Consider the following 15,360-nt stretch of genomic DNA (forward strand, 5'->3'; position numbering starts at 1 on the left):
AGCCCCTCGGACCGGATTTAGGAAGGGGGAGGTATGTCATGATCCACCCTCTGGGCACCCCCACCTGGATCATGAGGGGGTAGGCACCCCAAGATTCCTAAATATAGCCCAGAGACCCAGACACTCTCTTACCTGAATTAACAACATTTTCCCAATACAATTCCCTGCCTGCCATCTCATGGGAGCCGTGCCTCTCACACTAATAGAGCCTTCCACAGGACTGTGTGTTCTATAGTACTAGGACCGGACTTTATTACATACCAGATGTCTGCCTGCGATGGGAAATAGTACCGCGTGTTTATAAGTATTGCGCCCATCAGGGCATATACTCCTGAGCCTGATATGTCTCTATCACAGTAATGTATGGTTTATTGCATGTGTGTAATATCTTGTTGGCTAATGCGGACAGCCGACACCCCCCTATCTCATCCCCCCTCACAGGAAGCATCAGCAAGCTGAATAGGCTGAGACTTCACAACCAACAACAGGGTCTGTTTTGACTTCACACCGGGGCCGCCCCCTTATCAGCAATGGTTCCTGGCCTTTTGTTCTCCCCGGGGACTTGTTATAGACTGGCCGGCACCAGACCAGCAGGGGGCCAGAGAGTCCCAGAGAACAGCAAGTTGGCAGGGCTACAGCAGCAGCCAATCCCTACACAGGACTCAGGGGCATTTACATCTCAGGCTTCAAGCAACAACCAATCCGGTCACAGAACTCAAGGATAAAATGGGCTGAAACAACAGCTCTGGGTTAAACTTTCTGCATCCATCCAGGATCCCTGACCCGGCGAGGCAGGATCCCAGGGGAGGAAGCTGAGTTCCCTCCAGACCCCACCAGAACTTCAGCAGTGGGCAGTCGGCCCTGGCGCAGTGGACCCCATACCACAGCCAGCGGTTGCATCCAGCGTGCCAGCACCCCGACGGCACCCACAGGCCAAGCGGCTGGGATTCATCACCTGCAGGACCAGCAGTGGGCAGTCGGCCCTGGCGCAGTGGACCCCATACCACAGCCAGCGGTTGCCTCCAGCGTGCCAGCACCCCGACGGCACCCACAGGCCAAGCGGCTGGGATTCATCACCTGCAGGACCGGCAGCGGGCATCGGCCTTGGCTCAGTGGAGCCCGTACCTCCGCTGGGGTTCCGCATTCCCCCCTCACCAAGGCCCCACCAGCCTCAGCTCAGAGACTGCCCAAGGTGACTATTGACTGTGGAAGGGAAGGGGAGGTGTTCACCTTTGTGTGGTTCTGATATAGTTAGTGTGTGCTGTGTATATTGTAGGCTACCTGTATTGTGTAGTGTTAGTGGTGTGGTTATGGTTTTCATGTACTGTTAATATGAAATAAAGGTGCGCTTTGTACCTTGCTTTTGTGGCCTTACTGTGTGATCCGCGAACTGAAGTTCTCCCGGGACTGTGCAAATGCTGTAAACACTGCCTTTCTCAAGGCGGATACGAGCGCTAGGTCCCGACATGCACCCATGAGCCCGGGAGTCCTTACACTCCCCTCCCTTACTTCCACCACCCCTCCCCCATGGATGCTCCATATGCACACCCCCCAGGTGCTCCCCTCCCTTACCACCACCCTTCCCCCATGGCTGCTCCATATGCACACCCCCAGGTGCTCCCCTTCCTTACCATCACCCCTCCCCCATGGCTGCTCCATATGGACACCCCAGGTGCTCCCCTCCCTTACCACCACCCATCCCCCATGGCTGCTCCATATAGACACCCCCAGGTGCTCCCCTTCCTTACCATCACTCCTCCCCCATGGCTGCTCCATATGCACAACCCCAGGTGCTCCCCTTCCTTACCATCACCCATCCCCCATTGCTGCTCCATAATCATATGTACACCCTCCAGGTGCTCCCGTTCCTTACCGTCACCCCTCCCCCATGGCTGCTCCATGTGCACACCCCCAAGTGCTCCCCTCCCTTACCACCACCCATCCCCTATGGCTGTTCCATATGCACACCCCCAGGTACTCCCCTCCCTTACCACCACCCATCCCCCATTGCTGCTCCATAATCATATGCACACCCCCAGGTGCTCCCCTCCCTTACCATCACACCTCACCCATGGCTGCTCCATATGCACACCCCCAGGTGCTCCCCTCCGTTACCATCACCCCCTCACCCATGGCTGCTCCATATGGACACCCCCAGGTGCTCCCCTCCCTTACCATCACCCCTCCCCCAAAGCTGCTCCATATGCACACCCCCAGGTGCTCCCCTTCCTTACCATCACTCCTCCCCCATGGCTGCTTAATATGCACAACCCCAGGTACGCCCCTCCCTTACCACCACCCATCCCCCATTGCTGCTCCATAATCATATGCACACCCCCAGGTGCTCCCGTTCCTTACCGTCACCCCTACCCCATGGCTGCTCCATATGCACACCCCAAGGTGCTCCCTTCCCCTCCCTTACCACCACCCATCCCCTATGGCTGTTCCGTATGCACACCCCCAGGTGCTCCCCTCCCTTACCACCACCCATCCCCTATGGCTGCTCCATATGCACAACCCCAGGTGCTCCCCTCCCTTACCACCACCCATCCCCCATGGCTGCTCCATATGCACACCCCCAGGTGCTCCCCTCCCTTACCACCATCCATCCCCTATGGCTGTTCCATATGCACACCCCCAGGTACTCCCCACCCGTACCACCACCCATTCCCCATTGCTGCTCCATAATCATATGCACACCCCCAGGTGCTCCCCTCCCTTACCACCACCCATCCCCTATGGCTGCTCCATATGCACACCCCCGGGTGCTCCCGTCCCTTACCACCACCACCCATCCCCTATGGCTGCTCCATATGCACACCCCCAGGTGCTCCCCTCCCTTACCATCACCCCTCACCCATGGCTGCTCCATATGCACACCCCCAGGTGCTCCCCTTCCTTACAGTCACCCCTCCCCCATGGCTGTTCCATGTGCACACCCCCAGGTGCTCCCCTCCCTTACCACCACCTATCCCCTATGGCTGCTCCATATGCACACCCCCAGGTGCTCCCCTCCCTTACCACCACCCATCCCCTATGGCTGTTCCACATGCACATCCCCAGGTACTCCCCTCCCTTACCACCACCCATCCCCCATTGCTGCTCCATATGCATATGCACACCCCCAGGTGCTCCCCTCCCTTACCATCAGCCCTCACCCATGGCTGCTCCATATGCACACCCCCAGGTGATCCCGTCCCTTACCACCACCCCTCACCCATGGCTGCTCCATATGCACACCCCCCAGGTGCTCCCCTCCCTTACCATCAACCCTCACCCATGGCTGCTCCATATGCACACCCCCAGGTGCTCCCCTCCCTTACCACCACCCATCCCCTATGGCTGCTCCATATGCAAACCCCCAGGTGCTCCCCTTCCTTACAGTCACCCCTCCCCCATAGCTGCTCCATATACACACCCCCAGGTGCTCCCCTCCCTTACCATCACCCCTCACCCATGGCTGCTCCATATGCACACCCCCAGGTGCTCCCCTTCCTTACAGTCACCCCTCCCCCATGGCTGTTCCATGTGCACACCCCCAGGTGCTCCACTCCCTTACCACCACCCCTCACCCATGGCTGCTCCATATGCAAACCCCCCAGGTGCTCCCCTCCCTTACCATCAACCCTCACCCATGGCTGCTCCATATGCACACCCCCAGGTGCTCCCCTCCCTTACCACCACCCATCCCCTATGGCTGCTCCATATGCACACCCCCAGGTGCTCCCCTCCCTTACCACCACCCATCCCCTATGGCTGCTCCATATGCAAACCCCCAGGTGCTCCCCTTCCTTGCAGTCACCCCTCCCCCATAGCTGCTCCATATGCACACCCCCAGGTGCTCCCCTCCCTTACCACCACCACCCCTCCCCCATGGCTGCTCCATATGTACACCCCCAGGTGCTCCCCTTCCTTACAGTCACCCCTCCCCCATGGCTGTTCCATGTGCACACCCCCAGGTGCTCCCCTCCCTTACCACCACCCATCCCCTATGGCTGCTCCATATGCACACCCCCAGGTGATCCCCTCCCTTACCACCACCCCTCACCCATGGCTGCTCCATATGCAAACCCCCAAGGTGATCCCCTTCCTTTACCATCAACCCTCACCCATGGCTGCTCCATATGCACACCTCCAGGTGCTCCCCTTCCTTACAGTCACCCCTCCCCCATGGCTGCTACATGTGCACCACCACCCCCCTAGATGCTCCTCCACCCTTCCCACATGGCTACTCTCCTTGCCCTATCAGAGGCTTCTACCGGGTACACACAGGTTGATCAGGGGAACCCGGATTCAGCCATTACTCTGTGACCTGGACAAATCCCCTTGCAATTCATAAAGTGTCCAGCAGGAGGCAGTCAGCTACTGTCAGAGTTTGTGCTAGTCTCTCCACGCAGTGATGAAGGTAACTGATGTCAGGGGCAGCTGGGCATAGCATGTTCTGTACTAGGTGACCTGGCAGTGCTGGCACAGACCTGGCAATGCACCTACTCTCACTCAGTAGTCGGTACGCACTACGCAGGGAGAGGAGGTGTCAGTCACTCTGAATTATGTTTGCTGTCAATAAAGTTTAGTGAATTCTCCTTGAGCACAGGGTGCGAGCCACTCCGTATTACTAGGCTTGTCACTCAGAAGCAGATTGTCCAATCACAGGGTGGCTCTGCCCCCTCCCTCAATGCCGGATGGGGAATTTCTACAGTTGCAGTCGGGATAAACACTGACGTCGAGCAGGGGGGCGTGACAGCCTCTACATGTGGGCGGGGACAGAGCGGCAGCATGCAATCAGCCAATAGCAAGGTGTGAGTGGCACAAAGAATGTCCAATCAGCGATCAAAAATACTCACCAACAAACAAGGAAATCAGAGACTGCTGCGGAGTGTGAAACTTCAAGTACAGAGTGTGAGAGACAGCTGGGTATATAGAGAGACTGCAGAGTGTGAGAGACAGCTGGTTATATAGAGACTGCAGTGTGAGAGACAGCTGGGTATATAGAGACTGCAGAGTGTGAGAGACAGCTGGGTATATAGAGAGACTGCAGTGTGTGAGAGACAGCTGGGTATATAGAGAGACTGCAGAGTGTGAGAGACAGCTGGTTATATAGAGACTGCAGTGTGAGAGACAGCTGGGTATATAGAGACTGCAGAGTGTGAGAGACAGCTGGGTATATATAGAGACTGCAGTGTGTGAGAGACAGCTGGGTATATAGAGAGACTGCAGTGTGTGAGAGACAGCTGGGTATATAGAGAGACTGCAGTGTGTGAGAGACAGCTGGGTATATAGAGAGACTGCAGAGTGTGAGAGACAGCTGGTTATATAGAGACTGCAGTGTGAGAGACAGCTGGGTATATAGAGAGACTGCAGAGTGTGAGAGACAGCTGGGTATATAGAGAGACTGCAGTGTGTGAGAGACAGCTGGGTATATAGAGACTGCAGTGTGTGAGAGACAGCTGGGTATATAGAGAGACTGCAGTGTGTGAGAGACAGCTGGGTATATAGAGACTGCAGTGTGTGAGAGACAGCTGGGTATATAGAGAGACTGCAGAGTGTGAGAGACAGCTGGGTATATAGAGAGACTGCAGAGTGTGAGAGACAGCTGGGTATATAGAGAGACTGCAGTGTGTGAGAGACAGCTGGGTATATAGAGACTGCAGTGTGTGAGACAGCTGGGTATATAGAGAGACTGCAGAGTGTGAGAGACAGCTGGGTATATAGAGAGACTGCAGTGTGTGAGAGACAGCTGGGTATATAGAGACTGCAGAGTGTGAGAGACAGCTGGGTATATAGAGAGACTGCAGTGTGTGAGAGACAGCTGGGTATATAGAGAGACTGCAGTGTGTGAGAGACAGCTGGGTATATAGAGAGACTGCAGTGTGTGAGAGACAGCTGGGTATATAGAGAGACTGCAGGGTGTGAGAGACAGCTGGGTATATAGAGAGACTGCAGGGTGTGAGAGACAGCTGGGTATATAGAGACTGCAGAGTGTGAGAGACAGCTGGGTATATAGAGAGACTGCAGTGTGTGAGAGACAGCTGGGTATATAGAGAGACTGCAGTGTGTGAGAGACAGCTGGGTATATAGAGAGACTGCAGTGTGTGAGAGACAGCTGGGTTTATAGAGAGACTGCGGAGTGTGAGAGACAGCTGGGTATATAGAGAGACTGCGGAGTGTGAGAGACAGCTGGGTATATAGAGAGACTGCAGTGTGTGAGAGACAGCTGGGTATATAGAGAGACTGCGGAGTGTGAGAGACAGCTGGGTATATAGAGAGACTGCAGAGTGTGAGAGACAGATGGGTATATAGAGAGACTGCGGAGTGTGAGAGACAGCTGGGTATATAGAGAGACTGCGGAGTGTGAGAGACAGCTGGGTATATAGAGAGACTGCGGAGTGTGAGAGACAGCTGGGTATATAGAGAGACTGCAGTGTGTGAGAGACAGCTGGGTATATAGAGAGACTGCAGTGTGTTAGAGACAGCTGGGTATATAGAGAGACTGCGGAGTGTGAGAGACAGCTGGGTATATAGAGAGACTGCGGAGTGTGAGAGACAGCTGGGTATATAGAGAGACTGCAGTGTGTGAGAGACAGCTGGGTATATAGAGAGACTGCAGTGTGTGAGAGACAGCTGGGTATATAGAGAGACTGCAGAGTGTGAGAGACAGATGGGTATATAGAGAGACTGCGGAGTGTGAGAGACAAGAGATACATTTATTTATCCCTGAATGTGGATACGGGGGTGAGTATGTGAGAGTGTATGATCTAGACTAAGAGACATCTGGAAGTAGAGACTGGGAGATCTCTTTTTTCAGAGAGTGACCCACGGTGCATCTCCTGAGTGCGCGATGGAAGCATCTGCAGAACGTGGGGTGAGACAGTGGGGACTCGATAGTGATGTCCCTATCTTTACACAGAACTAATGTTAGTTGCCCCTGGATGTACATCAGGCCTTCTGTTAATAATAGGTGATGAGTCCATCCGATTATTGCAGACAGGGAACCCCCTTCCCATATAACGATGGATCCCTGTTTGTGTGACAGACTGAGCATACGATGTACAAGTCACTGTGATTGGCTATCTACAGTATGTCATTCTCCAGTCTTATCTTGCTTTGGAGACTCTTCACCTTGGTCTCCGTACATGACAGTTTCTGATGATTTGGCCATATGGTGCAGACTCTCCTGATCACACTGGTGGTTGTGACTCTCCTGATCACACTGGTGGTTGTGACTCTCCTGTGGACACAGGTGTCAGTTACAGTGGATTGGATGATATAGTGGGTGGGGTGTTGTGGTGTGGTCTCATCTACCCATACAGGTGTCTGTAGTATGTGGTAGACACTCACCTTCTTACATTTACAGGAGTCCATAATGGTAGGTGGAGAGATATGGCACAGGTGTTAGCAATGGTAGGTGGAGAGATATGGCACAGGTGACGGTACTGGTAGGTGGAGAGATATGGTACAGGTGTCGGTACTGGTAGGTGGAGAGATATGGCACAGGTGTCAGTACTGGTAGGTGGAGAGATATGGTACAGGTGTCGGTACTGGTAGGTGGAGAGAGATGGCACAGGTGTCAGTACTGGTAGGTGGAGAGATATGGTACAGGTGTCGGTACTGGTAGGTGGAGAGAGATGGTACAGGTGTCAGTACTGGTAGGTGGAGAGATATGGTACAGGTGTCAGTACTGGTAGGTGGAGAGAGATGGTACAGGTGTCAGTACTGGTAGGTGGAGAGATATGGTACAGGTGTCAGTACTGGTAGGTGGAGAGAGATGGTACAGGTGTCAGTACTGGTAGGTGGAGAGATATGGTACAGGTGTCAGTACTGGTAGGTGGAGAGATATGGTACAGGTGTCAGTACTGGTAGGTGGAGAGTTATGGTACAGGTGTCAGTAATGGTAGGTGGAGAGATATGGTACAGGTGTCGGTACTGGTAGGTGGAGAGAGATGGCACAGGTGTCAGTACTGGTAGGTGGAGAGATATGGTACAGGTGTCGGTACTGGTAGGTGGAGAGAGATGGTACAGGTGTCAGTACTGGTAGGTGGAGAGAGATGGTACAGGTGTCGGTACTGGTAGGTGGAGAGAGATGGTACAGGTGTCGGTACTGGTAGGTGGAGTGATATGGTACAGGTGTCGGTACTGGTAGGTGGAGAGAGATGGTACAGGTGTCGGTACTGGTAGGTGGAGAGATATGGTACAGGTGTCGGTACTGGTAGGTGGAGAGATATGGTACAGGTGTCAGTACTGGTAGGTGGAGAGAGATGGTACAGGTGTCAGTACTGGTAGGTGGAGAGAGATGGTACAGATGTCATTGATGGAGGTGGGGAGATATGGTGACTGTGGCACAGACACGTGGCAGTTTGGTGTGTAGTCGCTCACACAGGTGCCAGTTATTGGGGGGGGGGGGGCTACAGACACATGTCAGTTCAGGTGCCAGACACATGCTCGCACAGGTGCCAGTTATTGGGGGGGGGGGGGGGCTACAGACACATGTCAGTTCAGGTGCCAGACACATGCTCGCACAGGTGCCAGTTATTGGGGGGGGAGGTGCAGACACATGTCAATGAATGGCAGTTTGGTGTGTAGCTGCTCACACAGATGCCAGTTATTGGGGGGGCTACAGACACATGTCAGTAAGTGGCAGTTAGGTGTGTAGTCCCTCACACAGGTGCCAGATATTGGGGGGTACAGACACATGTCAGTAAGTGGCAGTTTTTGGTGTAGTCACTCACAGGTTCCAGTTATTGGGTGGGTACAGACACATGTCAGTAAGTGGCAGTTTGGTGCATAGTCGCTCACACAGGTGCCAGTTATTGGGGGGGGGGGTGCAGACACATGTCAGTAAGTGGAAGTTAGTTGTGTAGTTGCTCACACAGGTGCCAGTTATTGGGGGGGGGGTGCAGACACATGTCAGTAAGTGGAAGTTAGTTGTGTAGTTGCTCACACAGGTGCCAGTTATTGGGGGGGTACAGACACATGTCAGAAAGTGGCAATTATTGTGGGGGGGGGGAGTGCAGACACATGTCAGTAAATGGCAGTGGTGGGGCAATTTGGTGTGGACTTGCTCACACAGGTGTCAGGAAGTGACCACAGTGGGAGGTGGTTTAATGTAGTGGCAGGAGGGGTGGTGCCATGGAGGCCAGCAAGTGTCAGGAGGGGTGGTGCCATGCAGGCCAGCAAGTGACGGGATGGGTGGTGGCACATAGATCAGTAGGTGACTGGAGGGGTGATGGCACGGTGGTCAGCAGGTGACGGGAGGGGTGGTGGCACGGAGGTCAGCAGGTGACGGGAGGGGTGGTGGCACGGAGGTCAGGTGGTGACGGGAGGTGTGGTGGCACGGAGGTCAGCAGGTGACGGGAGGGGTGGTGGCACGGAGGTCAGCAGGTGACGGGAGGGGTGGTGGCACGGAGGTCAGCAGGTGACGGGAGGGGTGGTGGCACGGAGGTCAGCAGGTGACGGGAGGGGTGGTGGCACAGAGGTCAGCAATTGAGGGGAGGTGTGGTGGCACGGAGGTCAGCATGTGATGGGAGGGGTGATGTCACGGAGGTCAGAAGGTAACGGGAGGGGTGGTGGCACGGAGGTCAGCAGGTGACGGGAGGGGTGGTGGCACGGAGGTCAGCAGGTGACGGGAGGGGTGGTGGCACGGAGGTCAGCAGGTGACGGGAGGGGTGGTGGCACGGAGGTCAGCATGTGATGGGAGGGGTGATGTCACGGAGGTCAGCATGTGATGGGAGGGGTGATGTCACGGAGGTCAGAAGGTGATGGGAGGGGTGGTGGCACGGAGGTCAGAAGGTGATGGGAGGGGTGGTGGCACGGAGGTCAGCAGGTGACGGGAGGGGTGGTGGCACGGAGGTCAGCAGGTGACGGGAGGGGTGGTGGCACGGAGGTCAGCATGTGATGGGAGGGGTGGTGGCACGGAGGTCAGCAGGTGACGGGAGGGGTTGTGGCACGGAGGTCAGCAGGTGACGGGAGGGGTGGTGGCACGGAGGTCAGCAGGTGACGGGAGGGGTGGTGGCACGGAGGTCAGCAGGTGACGGGAGGGGTGGTGGCACGGAGGTCAGGTGGTGACGGGAGGGGTGGTGGCACGGAGGTTAGCAGGTGACGGGAGGGGTGGTGGCACGGAGGTCAGCAGGTGACGGGAGGGGTGGTGGCACGGAGGTCAGCAGGTGACGGGAGGGGTGGTGGCACGGAGGTCAGCATGTGATGGGAGGGGTGATGTCACGGAGGTCAGCAGGTGACGGGAGGGGTGGTGGCACGAAGGTCAGCAGGTGACGGGAGGGGTGGTGGCACGGAGGTCAGCAGGTGACGGGAGGGGTGGTGGCACGGAGGTCAGCAGGTGACGGGAGGGGTGGTGGCACGGAGGTCAGGTGGTGACGGGAGGGGTGGTGGCACGGAGGTTAGCAGGTGACGGGAGGGGTGGTGGCACGGAGGTCAGCAGGTGAAGGGAGGGGTGGTGGCACGGAGGTCAGCAGGTGACGGGAGGGGTGGTGGCACGGAGGTCAGCAGGTGACGGGAGGGGTGGTGGCACGGAGGTCAGCAGGTGACGGGAGGGGTGGTGGCACGGAGGTCAGCAGGTGACGGGAGGGGTGGTGGCACGGAGGTCAGCAGGTGACGGGAGGGGTGGTGGCACGGAGGTCAGCAGGTGACGGGAGGGGTGGTGGCACGGAGGTCAGCACGTGACGGGAGGGGTGGTGGCACGGAGGTCAGCAGGTGACGGGAGGGGTGATGTCACGGAGGTCAGCAGGTGACGGGAGGGGTGGTGGCACGGAGGTCAGCAGGTGATGGGAGGGGTGGTGGCACGGAGGTCAGCAGGTGACGGGAGGGGTGATGTCATGGAGGTCAGCAGGTGACGGGAGGGGTGGTGGCACGGAGGTCAGCAGGTGAAGGAAGGGGTGGTGGCACGGAGGTCAGCAGGTGACGGGAGGGGTGGTGGCACGGAGGTCAGCAGGTGAAGGAAGGGGTGGTGGCACGGAGGTCAGCAGGTGATGGGAGGTGGCACGGAGGTCAGCAGGGGACGGGAGGGGTGGTGGCATGGAGGTCAGCAGGTGACGGGAGGGGTGGTGGCACGGAGGTCAGCAGGTGACGGGAGGGGTGGTGGCACGGAGGTCAGCAGGTGACGGGAGGGGTGGTGGCACGGAGGTCAGCAGGTGACGGGAGGTGTGGTGGCACGGAGGTCAGCAGGTGATGGGAGGGGTGGTGGCACGGAGGTCAGCAGGTGACGGGAGGGGTGGTGGCACGGAGGTCAGCAGGTGAAGGAAGGGGTGGTGGCACGGAGGTCAGCAGGTGACGGGAGGGGTGGTGGCACGGAGGTCAGCAGGTGAAGGAAGGGGTGGTGGCACGGAGGTCAGCAGGTGACGGGAGAAGTGGTGGCACGGAGGTCAGCAGGTGAAGGAAGGGGTGGTGGCACGGAGGTCAGCAGGTGATGGGAGGTGGCACGGAGGTCAGCAGGTGACGGGAGGGGTGGTGGCACGGAGGTCAGCAGGTGACGGGAGGGGTGGTGTCACGGAGGTCAGCAGGTGACGGGAGGGGTGGTGGCACGGAGGTCAGCAGGTGACGGGAGGGGTGGTGGCACGGAGGTCAGCAGGTGACGGGAGGTGTGGTGGCACGGAGGTCAGCAGGTGATGGGAGGGGTGGTGGCACGGAGGTCAGCAGGTGACGGGAGGGGTGGTGGCACGGAGGTCAGCAGGTGACGGGAGGGGTGGTGGCACGGAGGTCAGGTGGTGACGGGAGGGGTGGTGGCACGGAGGTCAGCAGGTGACGGGAGGGGTGGTGGCACGTATGGTCAGCAGGTGACGGGAGGGGTGGTGGCACGGAGGTCAGCAGGTGACGGGAGGGGTGGTGGCACGGAGGTCAGCAGGTGACGGGAGGGGTGGTGGCACGGAGGTCAGCAGGTGACGGGAGGGGTGGTGGCACGGAGGTCAGCAGGTGACGGGAGGGGTGGTGGCACGTATGGTCAGCAGGTGACGGGAGGGGTGGTGGCACGGAGGTCAGCAGGTGACGGGAGGGGTGGTGGCACGGAGGTCAGCAGGTGACGGGAGGGGTGGTGGCACGGAGGTCAGCAGGTGACGGGAGGGGTGGTGGCACGGAGGTCAGCAGGTGACGGGAGGGGTGGTGGCACGGAGGTCAGCAGGTGAGGGGAGGGGTGGTGGCACGGAGGTCAGCAGGTGATGGGAGGGGTGGTGGCACGTATGGTCAGCAGGTGACGGGAGGGGTGGTGGCACGTATGGTCAGCAGGTGACGGGAGGGGTGGTGGCACGGAGGTCAGCAGGTGACGGGAGGGGTGGTGGCACGGAGGTCAGCAGGTGACGGGAGGGGTGGTGGCACGGAGGTCAGCAGGTGACGGGAGGGGTGGTGGCACGGAGGTCAGGTGGTGACGGGAGGGGTGGTGGCACGGAGGTCAGCATGTGATGGGAGGGGTGATGTCACGGAGGTCAGCAGGTGACGGGAGGGGTGGTGGCACGGAGGTCAGCAGGTGAAGGGAGGGGTGGTGGCACGGAGTTCAGCAGGTGACGGGAGGTGTGGTGGCACGGAGGTCAGCAGGTGACGGGAGGGGGTGATGCAGCAAGTTAGTGACATTGTTCCCTCTTCCACAGACTATTGGACAGCTGTTTCTGGCTCTGTATGAGATGGGCTTCGACGAGTCCCAGGTGCAGGCTGCCGTCAGAGCAGGGTGCTTCATGGTTCAGGATGCTGCAGAGTGGTAAGTCCAATAATGCTGCTCCTGCACCACGTCTTATCACAACCTGAGAAATAGCCAGGGGGGCGGATTAGGTTTGGGAAACCAGCCTGGAAAATTTCTGGAACCCGCCTTATAGGCAGTGGTCGAAGTGGAAATTTGGAAGTGGGGGTATGTAAAAGGCTCGAATTATGCACATGCCAAAGGCGCGTGCACTCTGGAAAAGGGTGTGTAATAAACGCTGGGATTTGAATCCCGGGATTGGATCTTCCAATCCCGGGATATCGGTATTATATGCGCATGCGCATATCTAATGCCGGGCAGCGTCTAAGCGAGTGCTCAGACGCTACCCAGGAGTTCCTGATCCCCAGACAGCAGTCTGGAGCGGGTATGGGCTGCGCAGGTCGGACTGCCCATACCCGCTCCAGAATCATCTCTGACCTGGACCGGACCTGGCAGCGTCGGCCGCCCGCCCTCCGGGCGGCTCTGCTGCTGCTGCTGTTACCGCCGCCGTTGCCTCCCGCTCCTGTCTTCAGAATGTCTGCCCTGCTCCCGGCCACCGGTGTAAGTAAATGAATGTGCGGGGCGACTTTGTAGCGTGTTTTTTGGCCTAAACTGATTAGAGATGCCAATCCCGGGATTGAGCATTTTTCAATCCTGATTCCCGGGATTGAAAAAATGCCCCGGGATTGGCATCCCTAATTCTGGTGCCCTCTGCCAGAAAGGGAATTGGTACCCCCCCCCCACACACACACACCACACATACACACAAAATATGGATAGTGCATGCCAACAATTTAGGAGCATGGCTTCATGGGAAGGGGCATGGAAATAATAATAAAACTAATTCACATTACATCACACAGTGGTGTCCGTTATTCACATTACACCACACAGCAGTTCCACTTATACACATTGCACCAGGTAGACCGTAACACCCCTTAAACACCTTATGCCGTTCATCGTAGTGCCCATTACATATTATGTAGCATACCATAATGCCCTCTGGACATTATGCCACACCCCGTAATGCTCATTACACATTGGGCCTTATTCGAGTTCACTCTTTCAGACAAAATCCTTCTTAGATGAACAAAACCATGTGCACTGCAGGGGGGCAGATGTAACTTTTGTGCAGATCTAATTAGATTTGGGTGGGGTTTTACTTCAAAGTGAGATCTATATTGCAGTGTTAAAATAAAGCAGCCAGTATTTACCCTGCAAAGAATCACCAAAAAAATCACCAAATCTATTTCTATCTGCACATGTTACATCTGCCCCCCTGCAGTGCACATGGTTTTGTCCATCTAAGAAGGATTTTGTCAGAAAGAGTAAACTTGAATAAGGCCCATTGGCCATTATTCTGGTTGACTCGTTCGGACACACATTCGCACGTAGCCGTTCGAATCTAAACACAAAGGGGGCGTGCTAACGCGTTTACACGGATACCAGCCTGTCCGCTCGGACATCCAGCGGGCGGGCGAGTGGGCGACTGAGCGAACAGGCTCTGCGAGTGTTTCTCACGCCACAGCACAAATTCGCTCGGAAGTAATTTTCAACCCATTAACCAATTAGTCTCTCATTATGCTGTTTATTCGATTCCATTAACGAATTGCCTTCCCCAATTACACTACAAACTAAAGGCCCCCATACACTGTGCGATTTGGGCCCTATTTCACCCGATTCGGATGGATCGGGCAGTGAAATCGGCCCAAATCGTATGTGCAGAGATCCCATCCGACCCGATGCGCATGAGGTCGGAGGTAAATCTTGTGTGCAGCCTGGAGGCGGGCAGGGGACGTGGCGTATGGGAAGCAGGGAGCTGAGTGGGGCGGGCTGTAGCAAGGAGCCGGGCAGAAGAAGCAGTGGACGCACTGACCTGGGTGGTGATCGCCACAAGCAGGGAGCCGGGCAGGAGAGGCAGTGGTCCAGGCGGTGAACGCAGCGATGGGTACCAGAGACCCTGTAGCGTGGGGGAAGCCGGACAGCAGCGGGTGCACATAGAAATGAATGGATGGTCAGTGATTGGCTGAGAGCTCTCTGTCAGAGAGCTCTCAGCCAATCACTGGCTGTCCATTCATTTCTGTGTGTTTTTTTTCTATGTACGCCCGGTCCTGCCCGGCTTCCCATATGCTACCCGGCAATCTGGTCACCTCGCCGCCCAGTGAGTAAACTGCCTCTGCGTCCCCTGCCTGGCTCTGCGCTTGCAATTTATCACATGCAAAACTCGGCCCATCAAGTGCCAAATCATGTGTGATACACACCGCCCCCCGGGGAGTTGTCAGTAGATTAGGTCCGACGTCCTTCGGACAAGCCGGCCTAATAGTGATGGGTTTTTAGTGCTGCGCCCAGCCTATATGTTATATTGTGTGGGATCTGGTGTTAATAATACAATGGTTGATTTCAAAACATATTTTACTTATTAAACTTTGAAAAAGCATAAATTTACATATAACATACATACGAGTGAATATATTCTCAATAACTCCTGGTACCTATGTGGCTACCAGTAATTCACAAGTGTTCATAAGAAATATTACAAAGTGTCTCTAATGCACATCCAACCCCCAATGTCTCAGACGCACGGTCTGATCTGATCGGGTTCTGTGTATGCTCTATTGGATATGGTAATTGGGTCCAATCGAAATGCCAGAAAAAGGAAATTCCCAAATATTGTGTGTGGGGGGTGG

At 56.5% G+C, this 15,360-nt stretch overlaps 1 long non-coding RNA gene across 1 annotated transcript in view; it reads left to right on the forward strand.

Annotated features, from left to right (window-relative positions):
- Positions 1–4,821: 4,821 nt before the first annotated feature.
- The window catches only part of LOC146079853 (uncharacterized), a 58,209-nt gene continuing 47,670 nt past the window's right edge, over positions 4,822–15,360 (forward strand). Inside the window, exons 1-2 of the long non-coding RNA XR_014474759.1 lie at positions 4,822–6,862; positions 12,588–12,694. This is a non-coding gene — a long non-coding RNA (uncharacterized LOC146079853). The remainder of the gene's footprint in view (positions 6,863–12,587; positions 12,695–15,360) is intronic.

This window comes from Crinia signifera, chromosome 5 (genome assembly GCF_055691185.1).
Source record: "Crinia signifera chromosome 5, ASM5569118v1, whole genome shotgun sequence".
Taxonomy (NCBI): Eukaryota; Metazoa; Chordata; class Amphibia; order Anura; family Myobatrachidae; genus Crinia; species Crinia signifera.